Source organism: Scyliorhinus torazame, chromosome 6 (genome assembly GCF_047496885.1).
Source record: "Scyliorhinus torazame isolate Kashiwa2021f chromosome 6, sScyTor2.1, whole genome shotgun sequence".
In the NCBI taxonomy this organism is placed as follows: domain Eukaryota; kingdom Metazoa; phylum Chordata; class Chondrichthyes; order Carcharhiniformes; family Scyliorhinidae; genus Scyliorhinus; species Scyliorhinus torazame.
The window spans coordinates 213,106,978-213,126,094 of NC_092712.1; the positions used below are offsets into that span (position 1 = coordinate 213,106,978).

Sequence of the window (19,117 nt, forward strand, 5' to 3'; positions counted from 1 at the left end):
CTCCCCCAGCCGACCCTCCTGACCTCTTGCCTGGACTACAAACATCTCACTCCTCATCATATTCAGTTTGTATCCCGAAAACATGCCAAATTCCCCAAGAATCGCCATAATCACCCCCCATCCCTGCCCCTGGATCTGCTACATATAGGGGCAGGTCATCCGCATACAGCGATACCCTATACTCCACCCCCCACTCCACCCCCTCCCCCCCAACCAGCCCTTTCCAACCCCTTGAAGCTCTCAGAGCAATTGCCAGCAGCTCTATGGCTAACGCAAACAGCAGTGGGGAGAGTGGACATCCCTGTCTTGTCCCCCGGTGCAGCTTAAAATAGTCCGAGGTCGTCCTGTTCGTCCTTACACTAGCCTCAGGGGCCTGGCCCAACAACCTGACCAAGTCGATAAAGGCCCTACCAAACCCAAACCGTCCCAGCACCTCCCATAGATAGTCCCACTCCACCCGGTCAAACGCCTTCTCTGCATCCATGGCATCAACTACCTCAACTTCCCTTCTCTCCGGGGGCATCATAATCACACTAAGCAGCCTTCTTATATTGGCCACCAACTGCCTACTCTTGACAAATCTGGTTTGGTCTTCCATAATCACCTCCGGCACACAATCTTCAATCCTGGAGGCCAACACTTTGGCCAGCAGCTTAGCGTCCACATTAAGCCGAATCCCGTACCAGGTTCCCATCTCCGTCGACCACCTTATCAATTCCCCAGGCCGCCTCCCTCTTCCTCAACTGCTGTGCCAGCATTCTGCTGGCCTTCTCCCCATATTCATACAACGTCCACCTCGCCTTTCTAAGCTGCTCCACTGCCTTGCCCATAGACAGCACCCCGAACTCAGCCTGCAGCCTCCGGCATTCCCTTAACTGTTCCACCCCCGGGGTCACCGCATACCTCCTATCTATCCGTAAGATCTCCTTGATCAATTGGTCCGTCTCTGCCCTGTCCGTCCTGTCCCAATGAGCTCGGATTGAGATCAGCTCCCCTCTCACCACTGCCTTCAGCGCCTCCCAGACCACAGCTGCTGAGACTTCCCCCGTGTCATTGACCTGCAGGTAGTTCTGTATGCACTTCCTTACTCTCTCGCACACCGCCTCGTCCGCCAACAAGCCCACGTCCAATCGCCACTGTGGGCGCTGGAAGCTCTCTTCACTAACCTGCATTTCCACCCAGTGTGGGGCATGATCCGAGATAGTGATGGCCGAGTACTCCAAGTCCACCACCCCCGCCAGCAGATCCTTCCTCAAAATGAAAAAGTCAATCCGGGAATACACTTTATGTGCATGCGAGTAGAAAGAGAACTCCCTAACCATCGGCTGCCTAAACCTCCATGGGTCGACCCCTCCCATCTGCTCCATGAACCCTATCAGCTCCTTTGCCATCTCTGGCACCCTCCTGTTTTCGAGCACGACCGGTCCAGGCCAGGGTCGATAACTATATTAAAATCCCCTCCCATAACCAGCTTGTGTGAGTCCAGATCCAGTATCTTCCCCAGTACCCTCTTAATGAATTCAACATCGTCCCAGTTCGGCGCATACACGTTAACCAATACCACCTTCCTCCCCTCCAGCTTACCACTCACCATGACATAACGGTCCCCCCTGTCCGAGACTATACTACCCGCCTGGAATTGCACCTGCTTATTAATTAAAATCGCCACCCCTCTCGTCCTGGTATCCAGCCCCGAATGGAAGACTTGACTGACCCAACCCTTCCTCAGCCTAACTTTATCCGCTACTTTCAGGTGTGTCTCTTGCAACATCACCACATCCGCCTTCAGAGCTCTCAGGTGCGCGAACACACGGGCCCTCTTGACAGGCCCATTCAACCATTTAACATTCCAGGTGATCAGCCTGGTTGGGGGGCACCGCGACCACCCCCCCCAACCTGCCGATCAGCCATCCCCTTTCCTGGGCCCGCCTCTCACTCATGTGCCACACCTCCATCTGCCCGCCTCCAGGTAGCCCCCACCCCCGACCTCCTCTCTGTCCCCGAACCTAGGTCCCTCGCTCATCAGCAGAGTAACTCCCCCCTCCCCCCCCTCCCCTAGCAACATCACCCTATAACCCAACTCCTGCCCTGTATTGAATCAATACACCCCCCCCCTCCCACTGTGCTTCCGTAGACTAGCTCACCCAGGTAGCTTGGTGACCCTCGCCTCCGGTGGCAAAATGTCTCCCACCTATTGTTCCCTACTCCCCCCCCCCCGCCCATCAAAACCACTTCCCTCATCAAACCAAAACCGAACAATCTCCTAATTACCATAGGAGACAGCCCAAAACAGAGACAGAGACCCCACAAAGAACCCCCTCAATAGTGCAAATTAAAGTAATACAAAATAAAAAGCCCCCACCAGCCACCCCCATCAAAACACCGAAAAACCCAACAAAAAACAAATAACTTTTACTCCCCCATCTTCACCCACACTTCAAAAACAGAAAAAAGGCAAATTGCCTCTTCGGGAGACTCAAAATAGTGATGCTGGTCCTCATGTGTGACCCAAAGGCGCGCCGGGTAGAGGAGCCCGAATTTCACCTTCTTAAACAGGATCTCCTTCACTTGCCTGAAGCCTGCCCTCCTTCTGGCCACCTCCACGCTCAGGTCCTGATAGACACGCAATATGATATTGTCCCACTTGCAGCTCCTGGTACGTTTTGTCATGATATTCAAACACACACATCATGATAGACACACCAACAGACAAATCAGAACACACAACACCACAACCAATCACAGACAAAGACAGGGACAGTATAAAAGGACAAACATGACACCTGGTGGGGGGTATTAGCTGGAGACCAGGACAAGGACAGACCTGTTACACGACACACTCAGGGAGACACCATGTGCAGAGTATCCAGAACGACTGTATATAAAAGTTAAAATAAAATGGAGTTGTACCAAATACAACTGTGTTGGTTCATCTGTGCATCAGAGCACCCAACACCACATGGTACAGGAGTGGATCGATACCTGCCGGCATACCTCAGTGTACAGAGACAACCAGCAGTACCCAGTCAAGATGTACGAGCTCCCTGTTCCGCAGCCGCTCCAGTGCCACGGCGATCTCCGCGAAAACTGGCGGCAATTCCGGCAAATGTTTGAATTGTTCCTGGTGGCAGCTGAACTCCAAGACCTGGATGATAATGAAAAAATTGAATTTCTCCTCACCATCGCCGGTGCAAGGGCAAAAGAAATATTCACAAGGTTCAGGTTCTTCAGGAGGCAGCAAAGGTACGATTACCAGGCAGTCCTGGACAAATTCGCCAAGTACTGTGAGGAAAACGCACTCCAATCGGCAAGTAAAGGTAAGAAAAGCGGCAGTACTCACCTCGTGGCCGGGATCCCGGAGGCCGAATTCCCAGATTCCGAAATCCCGGGCCTGAGAGAGGGCTGGGTCGAGGTCAGCGGCCATCTTGCTAAAGGTATCATGCTAGCACAGTTGCGCGAGCAGTGCGCAGAACCGGAAGTTTCATTTGCGCATGCGCGAGATGCTGCGCATGCGCAGTCAAGAAACCGGCCATCGGTAAAGGAACAGCGTTCTGCGCATGCGCAGTTGCTTCCTACGTGCTACATACCGAGCGTCAGGATGTCAGAGGCCCCAGACCGCACCAATTTAAAGGGAAAACGCCCCAAATACAATTTAAAAGGGAAACGTCCCAAATCAAAAAAACAAAAATCTGTTAAAGCTGTAAAACAACCTTCCCTCACCTGGAATGACAGCACATTGCCGCAAATTGACCCAGGAGATGAATTTGACCTCCGAAGAACCCTGCAACAAGCAGTTACCTACGCACAAGCCGATGATTCCGACCTCGAATACTTTGATAACGATCTTTACATTGTTTCTGGACCTCGCGAGCCCAATGACAGCTCCATGGTCCTAGACGACTACGACTCGGACGAACCTTTCGTGTTGCACATTGGCGACCCCCACATTGAATCCGACGCAGATGCGGATTCATTTTTCGGATTTGAAGATCTTCAACCCAGCAGATATGACGTCCCAACTCATCAGTGCAGGATGATGCCGCAGCCGGAAATTAACAGACAGGGAGCGGTGCAAGCCCACAGAGAGCGGCCTGCTGCCACACAGAGCATGGTCCACGTCCCGCTCAGCATTCCCGCCTCTATGAAAGAAGACATGCAAGACTCCAGAGCGCAGTCCTTGCATGAACAAGAAGTGACTCCAGTGTCACAAGCCTCCACAGAGAGCTCGTGGACAGCCTCCACGAAAGAAGAAACGCTTGACTCATATGCGCCGTCCTTGCAGGAACAAGACCATGAGGGTCTAGCAACCTCTCCTGACCAACCAGCGGCAGACGATGCAAGTCTGCCATGCTCACGTGAACAGCAAGAAGGCTATGACAGCCTACCATGCTCCACTGCACAGCAGCATGACCATGACGATCTCTCATGCTACAATGAAGGGCACAGCGCTGATGACTGTTCAAGCCCAACTGAAGACAAGCCAAAGGAATCTCCTCTTCCAAGCCCGAAGGAAAAAGGTTTATGCGCTGACCTTCAGGATCATTATAGCCGAACAGAGATTAATAATGCTGCACGGTCACAGAAGGATGCTGAGGATTTGCTAAAGAAATTACTTGTATGTTTAACTTGCAAGGAGCAGACTGAGAATTGCCAGTGTTTTAGTACAAAAAAAAAAATGGACAATACATTGATCCTCAGTTAATGGAAATAACACAACCTGAATCATACCTACAGCAGGGACAAATGTCTCCCTTCAACACAACACCGCAAAGTCCCAACTTCGGAGACCAGCAGTTAGTCAGTAATGACTCTTCAAACCTTGAGGGGAACATTAACTGCATTGAATCTATACACACTCCACTGATAAATGAGCAGAACATTGGAGCAAGAATCCTGAGGACACCGACATCGAGTAGCCAGATAAAGAACTTAAAACCCGCAGCAGTTTCAAGTGAACCAAGTGTGCTTTCCACGAATGGTGAAGATGCAGATAAGGTCGACCCGATTATCCATTGTACCACACTAACCCCAGAGATTAAGCAGTTATGTCTGGGGAGTATAATGTGGGCAAGTGAGAACAGTAAAAGAGAGACTGTGACCATGCCAGTCCCAGCAAAATCAGACCCAGAGACTATGAAGGCATGTACATTAGACAAAGTTACATATGAGGTACCTGAGAAGAAAAGTGAAACGGAATGTTCTTTGGAAAATAGTACAATGTCGAAAGAAACATTGGATCCTACATTCGAGACCATACATATGGGAGAATTTGAGGGTAATAAACAAGAGGCGTCATTCTCTGACCCCCCGCCGGGTCGGAGAATGGCCGTTGGCCGCCGTGAATCCTGCCCCTGCCGAAGTCTCCGGTACCGGAGATTGGGCGGGGGCGGGAATCGGGCCGCGCCGGTTGGCGGGACCCCCCGCTCAATTCTCCGGCCCGGATGGGCCGAAGTCCCGCCCAGAAATTGCCTGTCCCGCCGGCGTAAATCAAACCTCGTATTTACCGGCGGGACCAGGCGGCGTGGGCAGGCTCCGGGGTCCTGGGGGGGGGGGGGGCGCGGGGCGATCTGACCCCAGGGGGTGCCCCCACGGTGGCCTGGCCCGCGATCGGGGCCCACCGATCCGCAGGCGGGCCTGTGCCGTGGGGGCACTCTTTCCCTTACGCCTCCGCCACGGCCTCCACCATGGCGGAGGCGGAAGAGACTCTCCCCACTGCTCATGCGTGGGAAACTTTCAGCGGCCGCTGACGCTCCCGCGCATGCGCCGCATTTCCGCGCCAGCTGGCGGGGCAACAAACGCCATTCCCGCCAGCTGGCGGGGCGGAAATCCCTCCGGCGTCGGCCTAGCCCCTCAATGTCGGCGCATTCCGCACCTTTGGGCCGGCGCAATGCCCATCTGATTGGCGCCGTTTTTGGCGCCAGTCGGCGGACATCGCGCCGTTGGGGGAGAATTTCGCCCAAGGTTCTGCAATGTCTGGGGGAAGATTTAAAATTCCAAAGAAGAAAAGCCCAAATGAAGGACAACGGCAAAACAATGACAGTCCACCGACATGGTTTGCACCACCAGATGAAAACTCTGACAATTTACCCAACCCTAGTGAACAGCAAGCTGCTAATGAGGATCTATCCACAGGATGTGAGACGAGTGACGACAGCATCCCACTTCCCATGCAAAAGGTGCAAGGTGACAGACCTCGCCTAGTGCGTACAGAGGCACTCGACGATCATGGTGGGACCACTGATGACTGCGGTGGCGCCGCACGGCTTCCACCCTCGATGACTCGAGCCTCTCCACTGGTTGGTGCATTCCTGCATGTTCCGACTCCAGAAGTGCAGCTTCAGGGAATCTCGGCTGCCTCCAGTGAACCTGTTGGGACTCCGGACGGGGAGCATCGACAGAAGGCAGACCGGACTCCAGATGGGGAGCAGCCAAGCGCCGACTCTGATTCGCGTACGCCAGACTTTGCTCCGGACGGGCAGTGTCGCGGCCTCGGTGATGGCACGCTCAGGGTGACGGCGGATGCCACGGCGACAGGGAATGGATCGCGTGGCAGTCACACTGGGTCGGCAGTGGCGACCAGCACCGGCGGTCCAAGACGGACACACCAATTTGCGCCATCGCCAGACGTTGATGCGAGCAACAATTCTCTCTCCAAGGCGACATGCTTCGACGTTCCTCTGCGGAGTCGCCCTTCCAGCACAGCATGTGGCCGGAACCAGCGTGCATGGTCTCGGCCGACTTCAACATATGGCACATTCATCGCCTTGCATGACATTAGTGATGGTGCCTCTTCAATGGCAATGACCCATCGGCTACAAGATGCCGTCCACCACAAACATAAAAAGAAAAAAGACTCCACCTCGTTCCTGGTATGCAGGGCGGATGGATTGATGCGTCGCCGCAATCGGCGCGCCTTTCGCCGACTTCCACGCTCGCAGCCACACTGTACACACACGTCGGATCCTCAACAGGCTTCCGAGGATGACTTTGTGGAGCTGCCGCAGATCACACCCCTTCCATCGCCACCCATGGCCAGGCTTGCACATCAGCCGGTGGTTCTTGACCCACCCTTGAGGCGGTCAACCCGAATTCGTCGCACACCCATTAGACTGGACTTATAACACTGTTCATACGTTTAAAAAGTTAAACATTACTGTATTATAACCTGTTGTTGTTTATTGTTCCAGATATCGTTTGACCGGACCACTATTCAAAGTTTTTTTTCGCATTCATGTTTTGTTATGGTACAACCTCGTTAGCGTGACGCACCCGACATCGCCCCATGTAAATAGTTACGTCGTATGCACATGCTGTACACAACACACACACACACTCTTAGATGCACTCACGACACGATTATATATCTAACCACGTAGGCACATATCTTTGTAAAAAGGGGGGATGTCATGTTATTCAAACACGCACATCATGATTGACACACCAACAGACAAATCAGAACACACAGCACCACAACCAATCACAGACAAAGACAGGGACAGTATAAAAGGACAAACACGACACCTGGTGGGGGGTATTAGCTGGAGACCAGGACAAGGACAGACCTGTTACACGACATACTCAGGGAGACACCACGTGCAGAGTATCCAGAACGAACTGTATATAAAAGTTAAAATAAAATAGAGTTGTACCAAATACAACTGTGTTGGTCCATTTGTGCATCAGAGCACCCAACACCACACATTTGGCCCACTGGAGGACACACTCTTTATCTAAAAATCTGTGGAACAGAACAACCATCGCCCTTGGATGGTCCCCCGGCCGTGGCTTCCTTGCCATCGCCCTGTACGCCCTGTCCACCTCCAACGGTCGGGGAAAAGCCCCCTCCCCCAGAAGCTTCTGGAACATATTTACCACAAAAGCGCCCGCATCAGCCCCCTCAGCCCCTTCAGGGAGACCGACAATTAAGTTCTGCCGGCGCGCTCTGATCTCCAGATCTTCCACCTTTTCTAACAGCCTTTTCTGCTGATCCTTCAGCATCCCCACCTCCAGCTCGACCACCGTTTGATGCTCCTCCTGGTCCGCCAGCGCTTTCTCCAACTTCTGGATACTCCGATCCTGGGCGTCAAGCCTACGTTCCAGCCGATCGATCGACTCCTTTATCGGGTCGAGACAGTCTCGTTTCTGTCTGGCAAAGCCCTCTTGGCTGACCTGCATCAGCTCCTCCATCGATGGCTGGGCCTTCGCAGCAGGGGTCCGAACATCGGCCATGTTATCTTCAGCGGCCACTTCTACCCAGCCCTTGCTTATCTTTCTATTTATTCCTTTACGGTCCCTTGGGGTTCTCCGTTCCATGTGGATCCAGTACCTAAGTGTCCACACTTTCAAAACCAAAACTTAAAGCCACAAAAAAGTCAGGGAAAAAGGTACAAAAGCCCGGCCAGAGCGGGAGCCACCAAGTGTGCGACTTCCTCCCTTTTAGCCGCCACCGGAAGTCCGGGGTTCCTTACTTTTTATGATAGCACCCCCATTTAAGTCATTGGCAGGGGGCTGGGACAGTCGAGTGGGGAAATCCTGCCAGCGTGAAAGCTGTTTTGGGACTCCCCTCAATTCACCCGCCCGCCACCATTCCCCCCCCCCCCCCTTTGAGTTGAATATAACTTCTTCAGAACTGAAGGAGGGTGCAGTAGAAATGTAATGGGTTACAAGTCATCGAGGGGAGGGAGAGGAAGAATAAAAGTGGTTTGAGATAGCATAGAGTGTGTGCCATTGTCATTTCTGGTGCCTCGGTGAATGCCAGGTGGTTTGTCCTCTTTCATTTTTATTGACTTCGTAGTGGTTTGATACAACTGACCGCCTTGTCAGACCATTTCAGTCAGTATTTAAGATTTTGGTGGGTTTGCAGTCACAGGTAGGCAGATTTCCTTCCCGAAAGGACATTAGTGAATCAGATGGGTTTTTCATGATAATCAACAATGGTTTAATGGTCGCTATAACTGAAAATAGCTTTTAACTCCTGATGTATTCATTGAATTTAAATTGCACCAGCTGCCATGGTGGGATGTGAACCTGTGTCCCAGATGGATGACTTGCACAGTGACTTTGCCACTACGCCAACAAAGCACACTGCTTTGCAAGAACCACATCAACTCTGTCATGTAACAAAACTGAAAAGAATTCCATTACCTCAATGGAGTGTGGCCCCGGGGTGGGGGACTGTGGGCGGGAGAGTGTGCCCCCCCCCAATATGGCGGGGGAGTGTAGCCCCCCCCCCCCCCCCCCCGAGGCGGGGGAGTGTGGTGCCCCCAGGGCGGGGTAGTGTGGCTATGCAGGATAATGCCCAGTGTCCTGGCAACAGTCCGTTGTGGCAAACAGACAACAAAACAAAGAGTGGCTAATGGGAAACATGGGCTATGCACTGACAACATGACCCATATTCTAGTTCACAACCCATAGACACATACACAGAATATATGTAGAGTATGAATCATGCTGCTACAAGAAATATAAAAAAACAAATTATTAGCCAGCTGAGCAATGATTCTGCGTGGTTTCGGCTATTTGAGAGGAGTGCTGCAGTGCTTGGGTCTCAAGATTGTGTGGTGGTATGCTGAATTCTGCACAACCTTGCCTTCAGAAGAGTACGGACTTTGCCCCTGCCTACAAGATGAGCAGTTGTGAAGCAGAGCCTGAGGAGAAGAGAAAGTTGGACTGCAACCTAGACAGGTGATTACTGCTCAAGCTCAACTTGAAGAATTCATTCAAGGTCAAATCAGTAAATACAACCCTAGTTTCCCATTCACCAATGGTCCCTCACTCTTACCCTACCCCTTGCCACGCACCATCATATTGTCTGCTCGGCAACAATGTAAATATTAAAAGCCAAGGCAAAGTATGTATTCCCAACCAGATTCTTAAAATTAAATTATTCCATATTTCATTCAGCTTTAATTATTCACCCTTGTGCATTCCCTTAGTGCCTGTACTGTCATAATGCTGTTATTTGTTGCTATCGCAGTGACTGTGACTTGGATGGTGGATCCTGACTTTAACTGGGGAAGACTGCAGATGGTTCTGGATGACTATCTCCAAAGCTCTTGTGTCTAGAAGGCCCAGGACCACTGCACCATCTGGGTGAGAATGGTTGCATCTGGGTGGCTGACTGGCAGGCAGAAGAGGGATTGTTGTGAAATCCGTACACCTCTTTCAATACTAATGCTCACAGCCGTAATGTCTAACGTCAGAGTTTGCATGGCAGCAAGCTGACTTTGCATGATACTGACTTCCGGGTGCGGCTATGCAGAGCTAGGTTGCATATTCGGTAGCTCCCGCTTGGAACTGACTTTTGGGCTCTTTTTCAGGGCCCCCACGGCATTAGTTTGACATTTCCCGGTGTGGGAAGAAGACTGCAGCATTCCCCTGACAGTGTCCCAGGAATGTTATGTCTTTTGGCTACCAGACCCGGCAGAAACAGTAAAAGATTTGGCTGAAACAGGATAAACAGGGCCTCTTCCAGCATGCAGGCGGGGGAAGGGCAAGCTTAAAGCTGCAATCTGACTTGACTCTATCAAAGGTGAATTCTAGCAGCAGAGGGAACAACTGTGAAAAGATCTACCAAGGCCATTGAAGAAGCAGGGACGAGGCTTCCGGTGGCGGCCATGGAGGAGTAGGTCGCGCATTCGGCAGCTCCCGTCTGGAACGGACTCCCAGACCTTTTTCAGGAGTTTCCATAGACCTTTTGGGGCAGGCTGGTGAAGCGAACACTGCCAAAAGGATTCCCTCTTGACTTCCGATTGCGGCTATGCAGAGCTAAGCCACACGATTCGGCAGCTCCCGCTACCACGGACTTTCGGGCTCGTTAGAGGAGCCCCAACGGAACTTTAAAATTTTTTTTTGTTATTTGACGCAGCCAGTGGGGAAGGGAAGAGAGAGGTCCCCCTCCAACTTCTATGAAACGGACCAGAAGTGTAACGGCCAAAGGAGCGGCACTGGAGCAAGGGGAGAAACGAGGGGAAGAAAACAAAATGGCGGTGGCCAGGGACAAAGGGGAGCTGCAGGAGTTCATCAAGCGCTGCTTCAAGGAGCAGCGCGAGGAGATGCGCAAGAAGATGTTGGCGCCTATGCTTTCGGCAATTGAAGGACTCGGGATCACCCAGAAGGCCCACGAAGCTAAGATCCAGGAGGTACAGAAAAGAATCAGTCAGGACGAGCTCGTGGGCCTGGCGCTGAGAGTGGAGCAGAACGAGGCGCTACACAAGAGGTGGGCGGGAAGACTCGAAGACCTGGAGAACAGGTCGAGGAGAAAGAATCTGGGTCTCCCTGAGGGAGTGGAGGGGGCTGATGCCGGGGCATACGCGAGCACGATGCTCGAGGCGATGATGCACACGAAGGCCCCTTCGAGGCCGCTGGAGTTGGACGGGGCACATCGGGTGCTGGCGAAGAAGCCCCAGGCAAATGAGCTGCCAAGGGCGATGGTGGTGAGGTTCCACCGGTTCACGGACAGAGAGTGGGTCCTGAGATGGGCCAAGAAGGAGCGGAGCAGTAAGTGGGACAATGCAGAGATCCGAATATACCCGGACTGGAGCACGGAGGTTTCAACCGGGCCAAAGCGGCGTTGTACCGGAAAGAACTGAAATTCGGAATGCTGCAGCCAGCGCGACTGTGGGTCACATACAAGGGCCAACACTATTACTTCGAAACGCCTGAAGAGGCGTGGACCTTTGTACAAGCCAAAAAGTTGGACTCTAACTGAGGGTTTGTGAGGGTGGGGGGGATGTTTTGGGGTTTGATGTGTGATGGTTGTTGTATATAGGGGGTCAATCACATGCAGGAAATGTTACAAGGGCTGGGGGAGAGAGACAAGGCCGCGACAGGAGCTGCGCCAGAGGGGGCGGAGCGGGCTTTGGAAAGGGAACAAAGGAATGCATATGGATTGGGAGACTCCCACGCGGGGAGGTCAATGGGACGGCGGGGAAGCCGGGGTCAGCAGGCGTCAGCTGACTTACGGGAGTGACATGGGGGGAGCAAAAAAGCTAGACAGGGGTCTAGCGGGGGAATGGGGGGGGGGAAGGGTTGCTGCTGCACTGACCGAAAGGGAATGGGCATAGAAGAGGTGGTCGGGACGGGGGTCCCCCCTCTGGGGGACTGGAGGGTGAGGGAGGTGTGGACACGGGACTGGCCCAGAAAAGGAGATGGCTAGTCGGCGGGGCATGGGGGGGGCTGAGAGCCCCTCCAATCCAGCTGATAACGTGGAATGTGAGGGGCCTGAATGGACTGGTGAAGAGGGCTCGAGTGTTCGCGCACTTAAAGGGACTGAAGGCCGACGTGGTTATGCTCCAAGCGACCCACCTGAATGTGGCGGACCAGGTCAGGCTAAGAAAGGGATGGGTAGGACAGGTATTCCACTCAGGACTGGACGCGAAGAATAGAGGGGTGGCAATACTGGTGGGAAAGCGGGTGTCATTTGAGGCCAAGACTATTGTAGCGGACAATGGAGGGCGATATGTAATGGTGAGCGGTAGGCTGCAAGGGACGTGGGTGGTGTTGGTAAACGTATACGCCCCGAACTGGGATGATGCAGGATTCATGAAGCGCATGTTGGGGCGCATTCCAGACCTGGAGATAGGAGGCCTGATAATGGGAGGGGACTTCAATACAGTGTTGGATCCAGCACTGGACCGCTCCAAATCAAGGACTGGAAAGAGGCCGGCGGCAGCCAACGTACTTCAGGGGTTTATGGATCAGATGGGGGGAGTGGACCCATGGCGGTTTGCAAGGCCGCAGGCCAGGGAATTTTCTTTCCTCTCCCATGTACACAAAGCCTACTCCCGGATAGATTTCTTTGTTCTGGGTAGTGCGCTCATCCCGAGGGTGGAGGGGACGGAGTATTCGGCTATAGCCGTTTCGGACCATGCCCCGCACTGGGTGGAACTGGAGCTGGGAGAGGAGAGGGACCAACGCCCGTTGTGGTGGCTGGATGTGGGACTGCTGGCGGACGAGGTGGTGTGTGGGAAGGTGAGGGGGTGTATCGAAAGGTACTTGGAGGCCAACGACAACGGGGAGGTGCGGGTGGGGGTGGTATGGGAAGCGTTGAAGGCGGTGATCAGGGGAGAGCTAATTTCCATTAGGGCTCATAGGGAGGAGACAGAGGGTATGGAAAGGGAGAGGTTAGTGGGGGAGATTTTGCGATTGGACAGGAGATACGCAGAGGCCCCGGAGGAAAGATTACTTGGGGAAAGATGACGGCTCCAGATGGAGTTTGACCTGTTGACCACAGGGAAGACGGAGGCACAGTGGAGGAAAGCGCAGGGGGTGACCTACAAGTATGGGGAAAAGGCTAGTCGGATGCTGGCACACCAGCTCCGTAAGAGGATGGCAGCGAGGGAAATAGGGGGAGTCAAGGATGGAAGGGGAGCCACGGTTCGGAGTGCGACGAAAATAAACGAGGTATTCAAGGCCTTTTATGAAGAGCTGTACAGATCCCAGCCCACAGCGGGGGAAGAGGGGATGAGACGATTCCTAGATCAGGTGAGATTCCCGAGGGTGGAGGAGCAAGAGGTGGCTGGTTTGGGGGCACCAATTGGGTTGGAGGAGCTGAGCAAGGGTTTGGGGAACATGTAGGCGGGGAAGGCCCCGGGACCGGACGGATTCCCGGTGGTGTTCTACAAGAAGTACGCAGACCTGTTGGCCCCGCTACTAGTGAGGACCTTTAATGAGGCAAGAGAGGAGGGGACCCTGCCCCCGACGATGTCGGAAGTGACAATTTCTTTGATCCTAAAGCAGGACAATGACCCACTGCAATGTGAATCGTACAGGCCGATCTCGCTCCTCAATGTGGATGCAAAGTTGCTGGCAAAAGTGCTGGCCACGAGGATCGAGGACTGTGTCCCAGGGGTAATCCACAAGGACCAGACGGGATTTGTAAAGGGCAGGCAACTAAACACCAATGTGCGGCGGCTCTTAAACGTGATAATGATGCCATCGGAGGAGGGAGAGGCGGAGATAGTGGCAGCTATAGACGCGGAGAAGGCCATTGACGAAGTAGAGTGGGAGTACCTCTGGGAGGTGCTGCGTAGGTTTGGGTTCGGGGTAGGGTTTATCAATTGGGTTCAGCTCCTTTACAGAGCCCCGATGGCGAGTGCAGTGACAAACCGGCGGAGGTCGGAGTACTTTCGACTGTCCCCCCTGTTGTTCGCATTGGCGATCAAACCATTGGCCATGTCATTGAGGGAGTCTAATAAATGGAGGGGGGTGGTCCGAGGGGGAGAAGAGCATCGCGTGTCGCTATATGCGGATGACCTGTTGCTGTACGTGGCGGATCCAATGGAGGGGATGGTGGAGGTCATGCAGACTCTAAGGGAGTTTTGGGAGTTTTCGGGCTATAAGCTCAATGTAGGGAAGAGTGAGCTCTTTGTATTACAGGCGGGGGACCAAGAAAGAGGAATAGGGGACCTACCGCGGAGGAGGGCGGAGGGGAGCTTTCGGTATCTGGGGATCCAGATAGCCAGGTGTTGGGGGACCCTACATAAACTGAATCTGACGAGGTTGGTGGTGCAAATGGAGGAAGATTTCAAAAGATGGGACATGTTACCGCTCTCGCTGGCGGGTAAAGTGCAGTCGGTCAAAATGGGGGTCCTTCCGAGGTTTCTGTTTGTGTTTCAGTACCTTCCCATCGTGATCACTAAGGCCTTTTTTAAGAGAGTAGGCAGGAGTATTATGGGGTTTGTGTGGGCGAATAAGACCCCGAGAGTAAGGAAAGGGTTCCTGGAACGCAGTAGGGACTGAGGATGGTTGGCGCTGCCAAACCTGGGGAGCTACTACTGGGCAGCAAATGTGGCAATGATCCGCAAGTGGGTTATGGAGGGTGAGGGGGCGGCATGGAAGAGGATGGAGATGGCGTCCTGTAAAGGAACGAGCCTGGGGGCGTTGGTGACGGCACCACTGCCGCTCTCGCCGACAAAGTATACCACGAGCCCGGTGGTGGCGGCAAGGCTAAGGATCTGGGGCCAGTGGAGACGGCACCGGGGTGCAATGGGAGCATCGGTGTTGTCCCCGATCAGGGGTAACCACTGGTTTGTCCTGGGGAAGACGGACGGGGGGTTCCAGAGCTGGCATCGGGCGGGGATTGGAAGAATGGGGGACCTCTTCATCGACGGGACGTTTGCGAGCCTAGGGGCACTGGAGGAGAAGTTCGAGTTACCCCCGGGAAATGCCTTTAGATATATGCAGGTGAGGGCTTTTGTGAGGCGACAGGTGAGGGAATTGCCGTTGCTCCCGGCACAAGACGTTCAAGATAGGGTGATCTCGGGTGTATGGGTCGGGGAGGGCAAGGTGTCGGAAATACACCAGGAGTTGAAAGAAGAGGGGGAAGCACTGGTAGAAGAGTTGAAGGGTAAATGGGAGGAGGAGCTGGGGGAGGAAATCGAGGAAGGTCTGTGGGCTGATGCCCTAGGTAGGGTTAATTCCTCCTCCTCGTGTGCCAGGCTCAGCCTGATACAATTTAAGGTGGTCCACAGAGCGCACTTGACGGGGGCGAGGTTGAGTAGGTTCTTTGGGGTAGAGGACAGATGTGGAAGGTGCTCAGGGAGCCCGGCGAACCATGTCCATATGTTTTGGTCATACCCGGCAATGGAGGGGTTCTGGAGAGGAGTGGCGGGAGCAATATCTCAGGTGGTGAAAGTCCGGGTCAAGCCAAGCTGGGGGCTAGCAATATTTGGAGTAGTGGACGAACCGGGAGTGCAGGAGGCGAAAGAGGCCGGCATTCTGGTCTTTGCGTCCCTAGTAGCCCGGCGAAGGATCTTGCTAATATGAAAGGAGGCAAAGCCCCCCAGCCTGTAGGCCTGGATAAATGACATGGCTGGGTTCATAAAGTTGGAGAGGATTAAGTTTGCCTTGAGAGGGTCTGCGCAGGGGTTCTCCAGGCGGTGGCAACCGTTCCTAGACTATCTCGCGGTGCGTTAGAGGAAGGTCGGTCAGCAGCAGCAGCAACCTTGGGGGGGGGTGGAGGGGATGTCCTGGGAGGGGGGGCGGGGGTAGGGGGGGTGGAGGGGGGACTGCCTGGGAGGGTAGATGAGCAAGAGATAACATGAAGGGTTGGGGAGTCTGGCACGTACGGGTGAGGGCCAGTGTACAAAGCTGTGTAAATATATCATTTTGCCATGTATATATCTTCCTCTGCGCAATTTCTCCTTTTTTTTTTTGTTACGAGGGGGGGGGGGGTTATTGTTTGTAAGGGAGAAAAATTGTGTTAAAAAACTTTAATAAATATTTTTTTTTAAAAAGACTGCATGATACCTGCAGGGCCCAGATTTTTGATGAAAACTGCTTGTGCTGCAATCAAAGCGGAGACATCAACCGTCAGATGCTGCAACATGAGTGAATCCACAAGCTTGGCGATTTGGTAACCAGTTCCAAGTTGCAAAGAATGAACTCCAAACTCTGCAAAGCCCTGTTCAAAGTTGGTGCTCTATTGGCCATGTTTCCAGCATTGAATGCAGACTTTCTGGCAGGCATCCCAGTGCACCAAGTATTTTGTTGTGTACACCCATTTTATTTCTGTAGCCTGCTCCATCAAAGTATTCATCTGAGCTCTCTGAGGTACTCGGCTGCTATGTTATCCACTATGCAGAATGCCAGTACCTGAGTGGGTGGCAGAGAGTGTGAACGTAAGTGCCAGAGAATCTTCATCGGTACTGGTCTTCCTCCAGATTGCAGCTCTTGGATATCTGAAAGGGGAGGGACAAGAGGACGATTGTGTTGAGGGGGAGTAAAAATGTACATGTTTACACCATCTGCTGCACTTGTGTCAGAAGAGTTTAGCAATGAGGGGAAAGTGGGATGTGAGAAGTTGGGTTAGATATGAGAATACCATCATCCCGTTGTTTTCAACCTCACCACTGATCACTGCCTCAACAGTGGACATTCCAGTAAAGACCAATCCTGTTGTCTACATGTGGGTTGGGGCATACTGGTATGCTCCCTCCAGTTACTTATTGCTGTCTCTGGTTCTTTGCCACCATCTCCTGTGAGAGAATGTTGTGCAATATGTTTAGATGATGTGGCTGGCATGGTTGAATAACTGGTGATGTTTGCAAGCTGTGTGATGTGGGTGGTGTCATGTAGAATTGATAAAATGTGCCGGAGTGAGGTGAAGCTATGAATGTTGGGTACCAGTCTTGATTGATAAAGATGGTGTAAAGTCGGTGCAGGAGTCGCAGTGTGGTACATTGAGCAGTGGCTCAGGCTAATGTTGTAGTTGTGAGAATATGATATTTGATAATGCATTCACTGACTTGTGTCCAGTTGTGAGTGTACTGAACTTCTTTCTGCATGGCGTCCAAACTCTGCAGATCGATTTATGTCATTCACCTCTGTAGCTATCAGTTCCCATTGCGTTATCATTTGTCCGGGCTTCCTTACCACAATACAATACATCTCTCTCCCTTTCCACTTCCTGCACCAAGACCCCCAGTACATTATCCAAAATCTTGGCACACACTATCTTCGATATTCAGCCATTGCACTTTGTTGCACAAAATTACATGTCAGCACATTAAGAGGCCACAAGACCCGTCAATGTAGAAGTGCGGGGCGTGGTAGCTTTTAAGCAGTACAGGCTAACTTAAAGTAGAGCTAGTATGTATAATATGGGGTCCACTGCTGATGCAGTGGTCCTCAATGAACAGTGAGGTTGACTGCATTATAATTGGCAGGCTGGTCTAGCTCAGGTGGCTGGACGGCTGGCTTGCAAGGCCAACAGCACGGGTTCAATTCCCGTACTGGCTGAGGTTATTCATGAAGGCCCAGCCTTCTCAACCTTGCCCCTTGCCTGAGGTGTGGATCCTCAGGTTAAATCACCCCCAGTCAGCTCTTCCTCTCAAAAGGGGATAGCAGTCTATGGTCATTTGGGACTATGGCGACTTTACTTTAGGGAGGCAACACAATTGGTATGCTGACAATACAACATTGGATCTGGGGTAAATGCATTTTAATCTCCTACATAACTCTGACTATCCTGTTGGTCACCTTTTAAAGGCTGGAAGGTTCAAAGTTTCTGATATTTTCCCCTATTTCAGTCTTTAATAAAATTGGTCATTTAAAAAAAAATCTCTCTACAATGCCTCGAGGGCTGGAATTTTTCCGTTGTACATCCATGAAGTGTCATTTCCTAGATACTGGGACCTTCCCATTTCTGATTAGCTCCTTTATGCTCAACTAATTTGCTTTATTCCCTTTCTTTGTACTCTACCAAAATACTATCCCTGTGAACATTTCTGAGCACTTTTCTTTCCCCTGAATATTATTTCCAGTTCATTTATATTACGGTCATTAATCCTCCTTTAATTAACATTATTTAAGGTGGCATATGACTTGCGTATTGTCTCGTGAATATTTGGAGGAAGCAATCATGAAATATTTATTGACAAGTATATGGGTAATTAAACATGAAAAAGAGGATTGTGTTATCTGTAAGAAAAACATAGAAATTCCTTCAAAAGCCACTGTGGCAGCAGCAAGGTGAACCTGCTTAACCTCCAACCCACACCTGTCTCTGACATACCCACTACTTTTACCAACTCTTATCTGAAGCAAAACCATCGAGAAGAACCATGCCAACAGGCCTGCTGGCTGTCACTGAAACAGCATGTCAGTGAAGAAGAGAATGATGTGACTCACATTACTTCACCCTTTGTTATTTAATTCCCTTATTCTTCCTGGCATGAGCTACATTGAATGCATTTGAATTATAACCAGAAACAATTCCTTTCCTGGTGGATATAGTAATACACAGTTATCTAAGAAAAAGAACCTGATATTGATTCACAGGTTATTTTATAATGTCTCTTTATGGTGGCACAGTGGTTAGCACTGTTGCTTCGCAGCGGCTGGGTCCCAAGTTTGATTCCAGCTTGGGTCACTGTCTGTGCAGAGTCTGCACATTCTCCCTGTGTCTCCGTGGGTTTCCTCCGGGTGCTCCGGTTTCCTACCACAAGTCCCGAAAGATGTGCTTGTTAGGTGAATTGGTCATTCTGAATTCTCTCAGTGTACCTGAACAGGCGTCGGAGTGTGACGCCTAGGGGATTTTCACAGTAACTTGTTAATGTCAGCATACTTGTGACAATAATAAAGATTATTATTATTGCCTTAATGAATTTCATGA

General features: G+C 51.9%; 1 protein-coding gene across 5 annotated transcripts in view; it reads left to right on the forward strand.

Moving 5' to 3' along the window:
- LOC140425258 (secernin-1-like) overlaps window positions 1-19,117 on the forward strand; it is a 159,353-nt gene that overhangs the window by 99,205 nt on the left and 41,031 nt on the right. The window lies entirely within an intron of this gene.